At 37.8% G+C, this 15,441-nt stretch overlaps 1 long non-coding RNA gene across 1 annotated transcript; it reads right to left on the bottom strand.

The window, feature by feature from the left end:
- Positions 1-9,576: 9,576 nt before the first annotated feature.
- Positions 9,577-12,690, bottom strand: LOC142181155 (uncharacterized). The gene is made up of 2 exons (XR_012709541.1): positions 12,027-12,690; positions 9,577-9,833 (listed from the first exon to the last, which is right to left on the bottom strand). It is a non-coding gene; the product is annotated as an uncharacterized LOC142181155 (long non-coding RNA).
- Between the last annotated feature and the right edge of the window lie 2,751 nt (positions 12,691-15,441).

Below are 15,441 nucleotides of genomic sequence, written 5' to 3'. Positions count from 1 at the left end.
AAAATATAACGTATCGTTAGGAACATGAATTCTTGTATCGCATGATATGATATAAAAAAAAGAGGATAACATCCTATATGTCCTATAGCCTCTTGTCTATAAGTGTGGTGCACGACACACCCATAAATAAGACTCTACTTGACACGGTCTGTAGACAACCCTAGGACAGAACTGCTCTGATACCACTTTTGTCACGACCCGAACCGATGGGCCGCGACGGGTTCCTGATTCCTATCTGTCAAATACCCTTAAACATGTGTCTAAGATATGAACCTGAATAACATCTGGTGCATTACGAAAATAACAGACATGTAGGAAAAATGTCATCAAGGCATATATACGTATACATGTAGAATACAGTGGGCGAGCCGGCAAGGCTGCTACAGACCACCATACATCCAAAACTGAAAGCCGACAAGGCCACATATAACCCAACTAGACATACTGTCCATAGACCTCTAACAAAAACATAATTGTACAAAGACGGGACTGAGCCATGTCAATATATATATATATATATACATATACACAAACGTATCGTACGAAGATTCAAAGCAGCTCCGGATCAAGTGGAGCACACCAACTCTCGCTGATCAAGGATCCTAATAAGGGGGACCATCAGCTTGCCTACCTGCACCTACGGGCATGAAACGCATGCCCCATGAAATAGGGCGTCAGTACAAAAAATGTACTAAGTATGTAAGGCATGAAAATAAGTACGTAAAAGACATAGATGAAACATGGAATACAGAAATACCTTTAAATCTGAATAACTCTGTAAATTCTAAAACGTTTATAATTATCATGCACATGCGTATAACTATCATGCCATGCATAGGTATGGTTGTACATAATATCATCAGCCATTGTGGGCACATCATCCACATATACCAGCTGATCAGGTGGTGGTGTGTATAAAGCTATAACCTTTTTCCCATATCCCATATACATATACATACATATATATGCGTATATAAGGCCGTTTAAGTCATATTTCAGGCACTGTAGGCAACATCATCATCATATACCTGCTGATCAGGTGGTGATGCGTATATAATGACGTAACCTTTTTTTCGTATCCCATATAAATATAATATACATATATACGTGTATATAACGTCATCTGGTCATGGGTCAATGCACATGTATAAATAGGTGAAATGCATGAAAAATACGTAATATTCTTAATATTCCTTTCGGATAATCTTTTTCAACTATGTATTATTCTGAATCACATGAAAAGGAATCTGCTTCTGCGAAATAAGGGATGGCCTTAATATACATGTTCCTGGAATTATTTGAACGAATCTGCTTCTGCAAAATATGGATGAAATTCTGCTTGAAATTTTAAAACGAAATCTGACTGCTCTTTGAAGCTTTAATCGAAATGTTGGCTAAGAAGTTGATTTGTTGAACGAAAAATGGTTCTGCTTTTCTCACGTTTTTTTTTGTTTTAAAATCAGAATTGCAAACGTTGTATTGGTCTGAGACAAAACATTTTGAATTCTTAACAAAGAAGCTTTTCTTTTTTAAAAATAAAACCTAAATTAATTCCTAACCTCAAATTATCCTAGAAAATTAAATTAATTAACCCTAATAATTATTACAACTAATTAAAAACCAAATTAAAGAAAAACCAACAAAATTTAAATCTAAAAATTGAATAATGTAAAATAAACTATTTTTTTGTGATTTTTCCATTTTTTTGTAAAGCAGATAAATTACTAACTGATTTAAAAATGCAAAATTAAATCCTAAATGCAAATGCAACATAATTTTTGTATTTTCAAGATTATGTAAAAATAAAAATAAGGTACTATTTTTGTATATTTTTATTTAAATTTATGAAAGATACATAAGCTAAAATATTTTTTGTAATTTTCCATTTTTATGACGAACATAAAGTAAAGAAGTCCAAAAATAGTTGAAATAGTCATATTAGGCCTACATTAAATATTTACATGCTAAAATATAAAATATCTTGGGGAAGGTCAAAAATCACATGTCTACAACTGCCCCTTTTTAACTGGAAACGCGAAGAGTTTTCAGACAAAGACTGACTAGACAGGTTTTTTGACCCGACCCTTATTTGGAGAAACTAAATCTAAGAGAGAGGGGAATGTGACCGAGCCCTGGTATCTGGGTTGCCTACATATCCTTGGCTATAAAGGAATCAGTCCGTGTGTAGTTCAGAGATGAGTGAGATGACAGAGTATGCCGAGGTGAAGATCCGGTCGAGGTGCCGTTACGCCGAGGTTCCGGTCAGCAGTCCTGCTATTACATCAAAATCAAAACATGAAAAAGACTAGCTAAGTCTATCAACTACGAGTTACAAGATTTCTATCTATAAGTCTTCTGAAGCTTGATCTTGAGTCTTGAGTTGTTCTTCATGCAGACTTTAGATTTGAACCTTGACGCTTGCAAGTTGCAGGTGCTAGCTCGTTCTTCTTCATATTTTCGATCAAGACCGGACATGTAGCGCTTGTGACTTCCACCATGTCTTAAGCAGTTCACATCTTTCATCAACTTCTGCATTTGGATTCACTTCTTACCTTTCTCTCTTTTTCTTTATTGTGACTAACTTCTGTTGATCACCTCGGACTGTTGACTCGCATTCTTGCCGCGAGATTCTTTGGTTGCTGACTTGAATTGCAATTTGAGATGCTTTTCCTTTTCTTCAGGTGGACGCCTGACTGTTGAACTTGAACTGTCTCCGCTTGTTACTTGACACTGTTTTCCCTTGCACCTTGAACCATTTCCCTGAAACTTGAACTGTCTCCTCTTGTTCTCCAGGTGGGCGCCTGATTACAACAAAATAGACAAAACAAAGAAATTTTTCTGCCCCAGTTTGCACTAGGAAGATTTGTGAGTTGTTAGCAAAATTGTAAACCACTTGTACTATTGATGCAATGATGAAATTAAACTAAAGAATAAACTAGGATAACTATAAACTAAGCTTGACCAAAGTAAAAACTGACCCTATTCTCCAGGTGGGGCCCCTGACCACTGAATTTGAAATGTATTCCCTGCTCTCCAGGCGGGCTCCTGACCACTGAACTTGAAATGTATTCCCTGCTCTCCAGGCGGGCTCCTGACTGCTAAACTTGAAATGTATTCCCTGCTCTCCAGGCGGGCTCCTGACTTCAACATAGACAAAACAAAGAATTGGAAAGCTAAAATTTAAATTGTACTCCCTTGTTCTCCAGTCGGACTACTAATTACTGTGCTTAAATGTATTCCCTGCTCTCCAGGCGGGCTCCTGACTGCCGACTTGAAATGTATGCCCTGCTCTCCAGGCGGGCTCCTGACTGCAACATAGACAAAACAAGGAAAACAATTCTGCCCCAATTTGGTGGCTGGGCACAGATCTAATTGTAAAACTAAATCATATTACCAAGTATTACTAAGGATTTGAAAGCTATGTCTTATTATTCAGGGGGGTCCTGACAACTCTTAACTAAACTCCAATTTAAAATCTAAGTTATATCTTCTAAAGGTGTGACTTCTGCTAAATCATGTTATCTAAGAGGGTCTTCAAACTACTCCCCATTATCCAGGAGGGTCCTGAAAATCAAATGTCAATTTTTATCTTAAGGGTAACAACTTTCATGGCTGAATTATACTGCCCTACAGCAGAGTTTACGCTAAATTGTTGTTATCTTATCAAAATCTTAAAGCTAAGTCCCATTATTCAGGAGGGTCCTGGAAACTCCTAATTGAATCCTATCTCGGACATGCAAACTTCTAAGCTAACTTATATTCTTTTGGGATACATTTATGCTAGATTATGCTATTTCTGAACATTTAAACTAGGTCCCATTTTCCAGGAGGGTCCTGAAAGTTTATGGTCAAACCTGTCTGGTGCTTGCTTTTCCTTGCGGAGGGTTTCTCCGAAACAAACGAAATTTTCTGCCCCTGTTTCAATCAAAGAAAAGTATTGTTAGTTTAAAATGTGGTGGTTGGTTTGTGGCCTTGACTTTGAGGGCGATTGCTCCTTCACTTCCTATGATAACTGATTTCCCCTCGAGGACCTTGCTTGCTTATGGACTAGCCACTTTCTCTGTCATCCTTATCACAGAAAATGTCCCTTCTCTGTTCAGACCCAATTCCTTCTATATGTTGCACTGCTCATGAACTGACATTTACCAACCTTTGGATTTTACCGAAAATACCTTTGATCCGTCCACCTAACACCCTCCATCTGTTGCATCGTGCTCTTGTGTTGACATGTACTGCACCTTTGTGTTTCTCATGAATTCCAAAGCACGTTAATTTCCATCCACTTAGTGCGCATGCTGTTCTTTCCTGACTTAAATCACTGGCCTTGGCCTTGAAGTCCATTGTTCCCTCACTCGTCACGATAACTTTGATTTCTGCTTGGAAGACCTCGCTTGTCACTGGTTAACCACTTTCTTTGTTGATCTCATCACAGAGAATACCTTTGACTCGTTCACCCAACATCCTCTATCTGTTGCACTGTTCACGAATTGAAATATACCAAACTTTTGTATTCCTCATGGACCCCAAAGCATGTTGATTGCTACCAACTCAGTGCGCTTGTTGTTCTTTCCTAACTTATGCCATTTTGTTGTGCTGGTCAGATCCCGTTTTGTGCGATTGGGAAGCTGGTGGCAAATTTTGATGTCATTTCTCACTTATTTTGACCAAACAGACTCAGGAGGAGGAAGTAAACAAGACAAAAGGAACAGAGTAAATGACAAAGGAAAGAGATGACTCCTAACAAGAAAATTACAAAGTAGAAACCTATCAGATGTGGATACCAACTCTAATGATCATGACATGCACCCGTAGCCTATTCCGTTGAGCAAGTATGATGTTCGACTCTTGTTGTACCTTTAAACCGTTAAACTGGGCTTCAATGCTCCGATTATCCAATCTGATTCACAATCCTTATTCGACTTGTAGTGCCCGGAGAGTTTTCACTATCAAGCCTCTCTCATTTGTTCTTTCTCTCAACTCACTATCGGTTCAAGGTGCCCGCGAAGGTTTTCACCAATAAGACTCTCTCATTTTTTATTTCTCTCAGCTCCCGTCACCTTACAGTGCCCGTGAGGGTTTTTACCAATAAGACTCTCTCATTTTCAATATTTTCTGTTTGGACCAGAGTGTTGTCCTTTATATGAATCCTCCACTTCCTTGACTTGGCATCTCTCGAATACTAATCGGAAGGTCTTTCTTTGGACCGTAATGTGGGCTTTTGGATAGGGTTAGAAAGAAAAGATATCAAAGGCTCAAAACAATTTGAATGGGTTCAAAATTACAACTTTCGGAATCAGATTTCCTACCACAACCACCACTTTTGTCCCAGTTTCTTTGCTTGGGGACTTTTGGATTTTTTTTATTTTGATGAGACCGAACCGTGAGGCTGCCTACGTATCCTTAAAAGGAATCAGGTCGAACGTAGTTCATGTCACTGAAATTACTTTGTTTGTTGTGTTTTTTTCTTTTCTCTTTCTTCTCTCTTTTTTTCTCTTTTGCTTTTCTCTTTTTCTTTTTATTATTTTCCTTCTTCTTTTCTCTTTTCTTCTATTTTCTTTTTTTTCTCTTTTTCTTTCTTTCTTTCTCTTTCATTTTATTTCTCTTTTTCTTTCATCCTTTTCTTATCTTTCATGCTTGTGTTTCTGATATTCGCTATTGATTCCGAAAGAGGGATATGAAAGAAAATAAATAAGACTCAAAAGGGGTGACGAGGGATAAAGTGTTTAGATAGCAGAACAAAATGCCTTCGTCATTCCAACCTTCAAAACATGCCAAGTACAAACAACACAACTAAACAAACCAAGGAAAACATTCGTAACATCTTTTGGTTGCGCCAGACTTGATGACCGTACCCACACATTCGACTTCTACATTTGTTATATACAAAGCACCATTGGATAACACTCTCACTCTCATTAACGCGAACGACCCCCTGCAAATTTGGGGCAAACTTGCTTTTATCTTCAAATTGATGTGGTAGGATGCATTTTAATATGGGTTCTTTATGTTCTATCTACCCCAGTTTCACACAATTCGGGCTTGAAGTGATCTCAAAATGCCTTTACTTATTTCCCTCAAATTTCCTTACATCTTCAACATTGTTTCATTGCTTTGTGATTAAACTGACTTTTAAAACCAGACTGAGAATTATGCGTGCATGTCACGTCACTAGAGTCAACAGGAAAAGGACTAAAAAAGGAAAAGAGAACTAAACAAAAATGACTAGAAATAATAAAAAACAGAAACTTGCATTAGACATATGGTGAAAGGGGTTTGGACAACAAAACAGACAAACTAGACTGGGGTTACAAACCTAGAAAACACTAAGCAGGCTACTAGACTAAACAAACTAGGCAAAATAAGAGGATAGAAGGGTTTGAGTCACAAGACAATATCTGGATTACAACCCTGAAATAATCTGGACAATATAAATGACAACAAAATAAACCACCAAAACTCCCCCTAACTAACCAAGACAGGAGCGTTTTTCCAATTGCCAAGCTCGGCATCTTAGTCACTGAATTATGCATCAACATTACTAGGACCTTCACAAACTTCCATCACATTGTTCTTAACAAATTGCTTTTGGGTTCCCTTTGCTGGCTCGTTCTTAAGATCAATGCGTGGACCTTCGAGGATCTCAGAAGGATTTTCATATTTCTTTTCAAAACAAATCATACTCACCATATGCGTCTCATTGCGAGCAAGCGATGGACTTTGGCTAGTGTCTGCTGCATCTGGATTTTGCACGACAATGTCACCTACATCAATAAGCTTCTTAAATTGCTTTCTTCAGATTCCAACACTTCTCTATGTCATGCCCCGGGGCATATGAGGAATATGCGCACCTTTGAGAAAAATCAAACTTCTTTGGAAGAGGGTTTGGTATTTTTATCTGGATCGGCTTCAATATGTCCAATTGCTTCAACTTTTGGAACAAACTGGAAAATGGCACTACCAATGGGGTGAAAGCCTTTTCTTTTTTCAGCAACCTCTCTTTCTTAAATGCTTGATTGGGCCGAAAACCTGATCCAGGGGGTTTTCCATAGGCTTGTGGGGGTGGATAGGCATTTTGTGGAGCTGGGTACTAAGAGAGTGATGTACGATTTTGGGAGAGAAGTGGAGAGAAGTGGCATTGGGGAGGATCACCTGGTGCATCAGGATATCCATTGGGACGATGTCGAGGCTGTAAGTGTTGATCGGGAAAGCCCATCGGATCATCTTTTTTGTTTCTCTTTCTTCCACCCAAGCTTACTGGGATGCTTTGAATGTCTTTCGAACAACTCATGATTTTGCCTGACTTGATTCCCTCTTTTACTAGCTCCCCCATTTTTAACACATCTTTGAAAGGCTTTCCCAAGGCCGGGATCAAATAACTGAAGTAGGTAGGCCCTTGGGCTCGTAGGAAAAGCTCAACCATTTCTTCTTCACCAATCATGGTATTGACTCGAGAAGCTTGTTCCCTCCATCTGAGCCCAAACTCTCTAAAGCTTTCCTCCGGCTTCTTTTACATTCTAGATAGGAAGGATCGGTCTGGGGTAACGCCTGATCTGTATAGAAAGTATTGAACAAAATCTTGAGCCATGTCATCCAATGTAAGCCACTTACCAACATCTGGACGAATATGCCAGTCCAAAGCTGCCCCAGTCAGGCTCTTACTGAAATATGTCATCAATAGGTCATCTTTATCTCCAACGCTTCTCATTTCACTGCAATAGAACCTCAGGTGGGCTACCGGATCTCCATATCCATCATACAAGTTAAATGTTGGCACTTTGAACCCCCCAGGCAAGCGAACGTCAGGGGACACAGATAGTTCTTTGTAAGCCATGCTACCCTGGTCTTCCCTTCCTTGTTTATTTTTCAAGGATTGTTCTATGCCTTTCCGCCTCCTGGGTATCCCATCTTTCCCTTCTCTTCCTGTGAACCTTTCATTTTCAACATGAAGCTTATCCCGAGGGCTCTTCTTATATGAGTCAGGAACCTTGTAGGCAACCTCTACGGGGTAGTTTTGGTCATGAGCTTTGAGTGGATATTCATTGTTGGGAATAGTGGATATGACAGGAGGGCACTTTTGGGAAAGGATAGTTGGAGGACGAGTGATGGAGCTACTAGGGTTGTTGGGGAAGCTGTGATAAGCGGGTAGATCTGGAGAGTATGGAGGATCAGCTGGCATTGTGTCCGGAGTTTTAGTAAGGCCAGCATCTAGGAAGCTAGGTAGTGGCGGGGGTGGTGCCTTCCCAGTCATCCAAGCCTGATACATGTCCGCCATGTGTTGTCTTAACATCTTTACCTCTTCAACCAACCCATTGTCCTGTTCAACTAACTGCTTTTGGGCACCGGTATCAACCAACTCAGTTCTGTTATTGTCTGCCATTGCCTTTTGACTTTGTGTTGTAGAGAAGAGTTACCACTTTAAAAACCACAAACCAACCACCCTTCTGCTATGAATATAACAAAATGAGGCCATCACGTTAGCGTTAGGGCATTTAACAACAAAAATATCACATTGCGTGCAATGCACCTAGCCACAATTAACGGTTTTAGAATGACTTCGAGGGTCATAAGGTCACTTGGCATCATCCCAATTTGTTCATTTCAACCTTCATTTTCTTTGCTTTTCTAGCACTTTCTTTATCATTTTCCTTCCTCTCTTTTTTTCTTCTAATTATCACTCTTTTCTTTCCTCTTATTTCTCACGTCCCATAATTTTACCCTTTTTTTTCTTTTTTTTCTTTTTTTTAATAGTAAAAAAAATGATTTGATCGAACCCTATGTAGGTTGCATACGTATCATGACGTCGCATGAATCGGATCTTTGCGTAGTTCTGGAAGAACGAAAATAAAGTAAACAAACTGACATTCTCCATTTTTTTTACCTTAACGACAACTCGGAAGAGAAAAGAGAAATAAAAGCAGCAAATCCCCCTTCTTTTTTATTTTATTTTCTAGACTTAACGTTCTATGACCTATTCTAAACTCAATCTTAACTTGGCATATATTTTTTTGTTTATTTATTCTTTTGAAACAAATATTCTATTAATGTAATATCCTAGAAGAGAAAAATATTTTTTGATTATTATTTATTTATTTTTTAGGAAGAAAATTTAAAGAATAAACCACATAAAAATATTTTGAATTTTCATTTGATATCTTGACGCAAGATTTTGAAACAAGCAAAAAAAATAATTTTGGTTTCAATTTTTGATTGCCTAAAAGAGAAACTCTGAAAATAAATCAAAGATAAAGTATGTTGTCTTTTTTTCTTCTATGTACAATATCCTAATGTTCTAATGAAAATAAAAAGAATTTTTTTTTTCATTTTTCACTAATTTCCCAAAGAAACTTCTCAAAAGAAAATCTTTTTGGATTTTGAATTAACACCTTAAATAAAGCTTTTAAAGAAGTACTAAAAGAAAATTCTCTACTTTTTTGTATTTTGATCCTAATATACTTAAAGGAAACATAAAAACAATTCATTTTAAGTCCTAGATATTTATTGCCTAAAGGAAAAACAACCTCAGAAATTTTTCTTTTTTCATTTCTAGAATAAGTAATCTAAAGAAAACTTATAACGGAAATATAAAATGCAATATCTCTTTTTTCGGATTTTAGAGTTACAACACATTTTTTCAAATATAAAGAAGAAAATACAATAACAAAAGACTTGACATTACTGTACAAAACTAGAAAGTAAAAGACGACATAAAATGAAGAACAGGCTCAAAACATGAAAATAAAACAAATCTCCTTAAGCAACTCCTGATTGAGCGATCCTGACTGGATGGTCACGGGGTGTCTGTCATGCTCAAACTCCGGTAAATAAATTCACACCTGTATGAGAAAATTTTAAACCAACACTATGTGAGACAATAACACTCCCTACTGGACACATGCAAGACATGATTGGGGCTATTTTTGCAAAATGGCTTATTTGACCAAAAGGTGGCTAGAAGTGCAAAAATTGACTAAGACCCCGCAAAGCCAAGAACATAATATTTACTAGTAAGACCGGACCCTATGTGGGTTTCCTACGTATCCCGCCCCGAGAGAGGAGAATCAGGTTCGCGTAGTTCGGGCAGCTTGGATACGGGGGATAATTTAAAAAACAACTAATTTAGAGAAAACATATTCTTTTGCTTTTTCTCGAAAAATGATGAAACATGCAAAAAAAATTAGGATTTTTTTTTCTTTTTTTTTTCTTTTTCATTTTTCATTTGCCCTCAACTATCATTGGTCTGCTAAATGACCCTTTTACCCTTGAATAAATGCAACATGTAGCACATAGGATGCATCAAGATGATCTGTTATTTTGGGTGCACCTGTCCTAGACGGACTCAACCCCTATGTTGAGTCCCCAAAGTCAAAATGCACTTGATGCAAGCAAGCGCTCCTACTAGGGATCCGACATGAGGCTATGTTATACTAGGTTTAAAAACCTGAGTTTATTGTTCTAGACCTGGCTTACCCGAGCGGACAACTCGAGCCGAAGCGGGGGCAACGTACCGGGAGCACGAAAGTCTACCCGGTCTAGTTACTTGACCCAACCTCGTTCTACTTGGTATGATTTCTAACAGAAAAGTGGGCCACGTGCACGTGTGCACCATAAATTTAGAAGACTCGGAAAGAAGAAGAGTTTCGTAACAGTTTATATATACAGTTCAAATAATATCAAAGCGGTAAAAACCAACATTTAGCACATTAAGCCCAAACATGTGAATAAACCAGATAATAAATAAAGCCAAATATAACAATTATTCTAAGCTCAAATTCTTGAACCCTGAACCAGAGATTCTGGGTTCGTTCCCTAGCAGAGTCGCCAGAGCTGTCACACCTCCTTTTTACCTACACCCCGTAAAGGGTATAAATACAAGGGAGTTTTTTCATTTAAAGGACAATCAAAATGGGATCGTTTATTTATTAAAAATCAGAGTCGCCACTTGGGATAATTTAGGGTGTCCCAAGTCACCGGTTTAAATCCCGAGTCGAGGAAAAGATTGACTCTGTATTACAGTCTGCGAACCAGAAATTCGAGTAAGGAATTCTGTTAACCAGGGAGAAGGTGTTAGGCATTCCCGAGTTCCGTGGTTCTAGCACGGTCTCTCTGATCATACTTGGCTTATTAAAATTACTGATTTTAGATCCTATGTGCATTTACCCCTTTACCGCTTTTTAATTAAGAAAATTATCTTGAACTGAGTCACGCGTACGTGTACCCATTTGTTTGGCACGTCAAAAAACATGTCACGCGAACGTGTCCACAATTAATAACGCTTATTATTATTAAGAAAGTTTAGCCGAAGTTACGCGAACGTATACTCCGATTTTGTTTTTAGAAATCGTAACCATATCACGCGAACGTGTCCACAATCACGATAGTATTTTAAACAAGCCTAAAGCAAACTACAAACATTCAACTTTGTGAGGGCCATAAAAATTCAACTAAATGGCACACCTCGATTTCTAAAGGATTAAAATTAATTAAGTTAGGACCATGAGTTATGGAGAAGTGATGTGAAGAATGGAGTAAACTAGTTAACAACTCTCAACAACCCAACTTCTTAGAACCAAAAATTTATTATAAGGTCTAAATCTCCCCAATTTTAAATCAAAGACCAAATACTAGATTTCAAACACCACCCAAAGGCCCAAATTCCAGAGCCCTTTTGAGTTACTCTATTTTGTTCCCTTTTCCAAATCTTATTTGACTAAAATAAGTGTTTCATGCAAGATAAATCTAGAATTGACTTATGAATCTCAAGCACTCAAATGGACTGCACATGAGGCAAATATCTTGAAATAAGAAAATATCTACGATATTGTTATATGATGTTAAACCTTCAAAGCCAAAAAAAGAAAAAAAAAGGAAAAAAAAATATGCGTCAAACTCATTCAACAGATTCATGATCTTAACATATTTGCAACCACAAGCATATCATTTCAACTTAAACACTCATTAATGTAGACAAAATTCCAATAAATATCATGGAAGCAAAAGCAGAAGAATTAAAAAGGAGAACATAAGACCTTTAGATAACTCCGAGCCGATGTACAAACAGTCCAAACGGAAATTATCCAAAAGCGAAAATCAGGACGGGGCGTGGACAGAGGAAACCTCGCCGGGAAACTTCGACGACCTGAACTCGACTTAAGAGACCAGCAGTAGTTAAAGAAGCTGAAGCTGCTACGTTTATAGTAAGAATAAACTGGTCGGAGATGGTGAAACTCCAGCGAAACGCCGGAAAAAGCAGCGACGTTTACAGCAACGTCGAGTTTCAGCAGCTCGAGCTCGATGGAAAAAATGGACAGTGATAACCATAGACCGGAACCAACGTACGGCAACTTCCACACGACTCAAACTCGTAAACGACTCCAGACCTCAGCTAAACATCCATGTTTCAGAAACTAAGAATCAAACCAAGGATGAGGAAGACGAAACATTTTCTGGACTATTTTTCGACTTTCTGAAATCTTGAACCAGCCTTACGCTTGTTCCCTCACTCCGTTCATGTGCGTGACTGTGTGTGTGAAGGTGAAGCTCGCTGGATATGGTGTCGCTGGCGGAAGGTTTGGCGGGTCAAAGTCGACGAGATGGATGGTGGGGAGCTGGGTGTTGGGTCGTTATTTGAGGTGTTACGGCGAGCTCGCCGCTGGTAAGGAGAGGAGAAGTCGAGAGGTCATTTGGGTGGGGAGGTAGCTCTCTGCCCCTGTATATTCAGTGTATCCAGAATGTATATCGAGTGTATACCGCTCTCTCCGCCCTTTTTTTCTTCTTCTCAGAATTTCCTAGCCTTCTACCCTCTTTGAATGTTCTCCCCCTCTGACCATGATTTTCAGCCCTTAAATGGGCATTAAGTTAGTGCCATTTCCATTACCCATTCCTATTTTTCAATTATCTACACTAGCTTAGTGCTTTTATTTAATTTAGTAGTGCATTTTCCTAAACCCTACCAGTATGGGAAGCTTCCTAAATTAGGTACAAACCTCCTTTTTTATTTGTTTTGTTTTTTTTAAAAAATAAAACCTAAATTAATTCCTAACCCCAAATTATCCTAGAAAATTAAATTAATTAACCCTAATAATTATTACAACTAATTAAAAACCAAATTAAAGAAAAACCAACAAAATTCAAATCTAAAAATTGAATAATGCAAAATAAACTATTTTTTTGTGATTTCTCCATTTTTTTTGTAAAGTAGATAAATTACTAACTGATTTAAAATTGCAAAATTAAATCCTAAATGCAAATGCAACATATTTTTTGTATTTTCAAGATTATGTAAAAATAAAAATAAGGTACTATTTTTTTATTTTTTTATTTAAATTTATGAAAGATACATAAGCTAAAATATTTTTTGTAATTTTCCTTTTTTATGACGAACATAAAGTAAAGAAGTAAAAAAATAGTTGAAATAGTCATATTAGGCCTACATTAAATATTTACATGCTAAAATATAAAAAATCTTGAGGAGGGTCAAAAATCACATGTCTACAGTGTTCTACGGAAAAAATGAAGATATAGATGGCCTATGATCTATATATATCAACTTTGGAAAAGCCAAAGAGGTGCTAGCTTGGCACCCTAGCATTGGCCCATCCTACTATGCTTATATCTTTTTATCCGGATGTCGTATGAACGAACGACTAAGAGCATTGGAAACTAAATTCCAAGACTTCCAATTTAGTATATAATATATCCTAAAAATACCTCATATAACACACGAAATGTATTGTTCAAAAAGCTTCAGTGACACACCTACTCGTCACCTATGCAGTTTGTGCTGTCTTGCAAAATTGCAAATATCTCTCTACTCGAATGTCATATCAATGAACGATTTAATGTGTTAGAAATTAGACTCGTAGATCTTTAATTTGATATATGTATAATCCTTTAATTCCAAGTATATTGGGAGAAACGCTCTACTTCATTTGACCTAATTTTCAGCACACTTATGAATGTAACTTGTGATAACCTTTGCCAACTTTTGTTCCACAACTCGATTGACTTCAAAATGTGACACGAATATCATAAGCCTAAAATAAATCATAACATAACCTCCTTATTACGTTAATAACCCTAGTCTCACCCCAAAGTGCATGTTATAACATTCCAAACTTATCGACTTTCGACGAAATTTATTTTTCATTTAGCTTTTAAGCTTTCCAACACTCTTGGTACTGGTTATTCATGATCTTAAAGATTTGTAAGCTCCAAATAACCTGATTAACTTACTTTAAGTACTTTCAAAGAGGATCTCATTTCCGAGCTTACATCAATTGACTTATGAGTACTCTCACGTACGAAGATATGAGGTGTAACAACATAGTTCACATTGCATTTTTGGAAAGGCATGCAGTGTGAGTTAGGCACACGGGTAGAGTTAAGTACATATTTCAGTCCAGACGGACAAAAAATCTGAGTGTACCATTCAGATTTTGGAGGATATTCTACGCACCTATGTTATGGATTTTGGGGGTTCATGGGATCAATTCCTACCATTTGCAGAGTTCGCCTACACCAACAACTACCAATCGAGTATTCAACAACTCCTTATGAGGCCATATATAGGAGACAGTGCCATTCTCCAGTTGGTTGGTTTGAACCGGGTAAGGCTAGGTTGTTGGGAACAGATTTGGTTTGAGATGCCTTGGAGAACGTCAAGTTGATTTAGGATCGGCTTGGTATAACATAGTCTAGGCAGAAGAGTTATGCTAATCGGAGGGCCCATGATGTAGCATTTATGATTTGAGAGAGGGTTTTGCTCTGAGTTTTACCTATGAAGGGTGTGATGAGGTTCTAGAAGAATGGAAAGTTGATCTCTAGGTATATTTGACTTTTTGCGATCCTTGAGAGAGTTGGTGAGGTGTCCTACAAGATTGCATTTCCACCTAGCCTATCAGCTGTCTACCCGGTGCTTCATGTTTCCATGATCCAGAAGTATTATGGTTATCCATCCCGTGTATTAGATTTCAGTTCAATCCAATTGGATAAGGATTTGAGATATGTTGAGGAGTTAGTGGCTATCTTAGACAGACATGCCCGAAAATTGAGATCAAAGAACACTGTTTCAGTGAATGTTCAATGAAGGGGTCATCCGGCCGTGGAGGCGGCCGTGGAGACAGAGCATGACATGCAGAGTCATTATCCTCACCTTTTCATCACTTTAGGTATGTCTCTATGCATATTTAAGAGGGGGAGAATATAACGACCCGATCGGTCATTTTGTGTAATCATTCCCCGTTTCCCCTTTTGGTTCTTCACACATGTGCATTTGTAGTTTTATGACTTGCGGGGTTTGTTAGTTTCGAAACGGGAAGATTTTGGGTTGATTTGGGCCCTTTGGTTCTTGTCTTGGAAGCCTAAGTTAGAAATATTGACCAATGTTTAACTTTTATGAAAACAACCTCGGAATGGTATTGTGATGGCTCCGATAGGTTCATA

The sequence above is a fragment of the Nicotiana tabacum genome, chromosome 5 (genome assembly GCF_000715075.1).
Source record: "Nicotiana tabacum cultivar K326 chromosome 5, ASM71507v2, whole genome shotgun sequence".
NCBI lineage: Eukaryota > Viridiplantae > Streptophyta > Magnoliopsida > Solanales > Solanaceae > Nicotiana > Nicotiana tabacum.
Note: the sequence above shows the minus strand (reverse complement) of the source record. Positions and strands in the feature narration are given on the sequence as shown.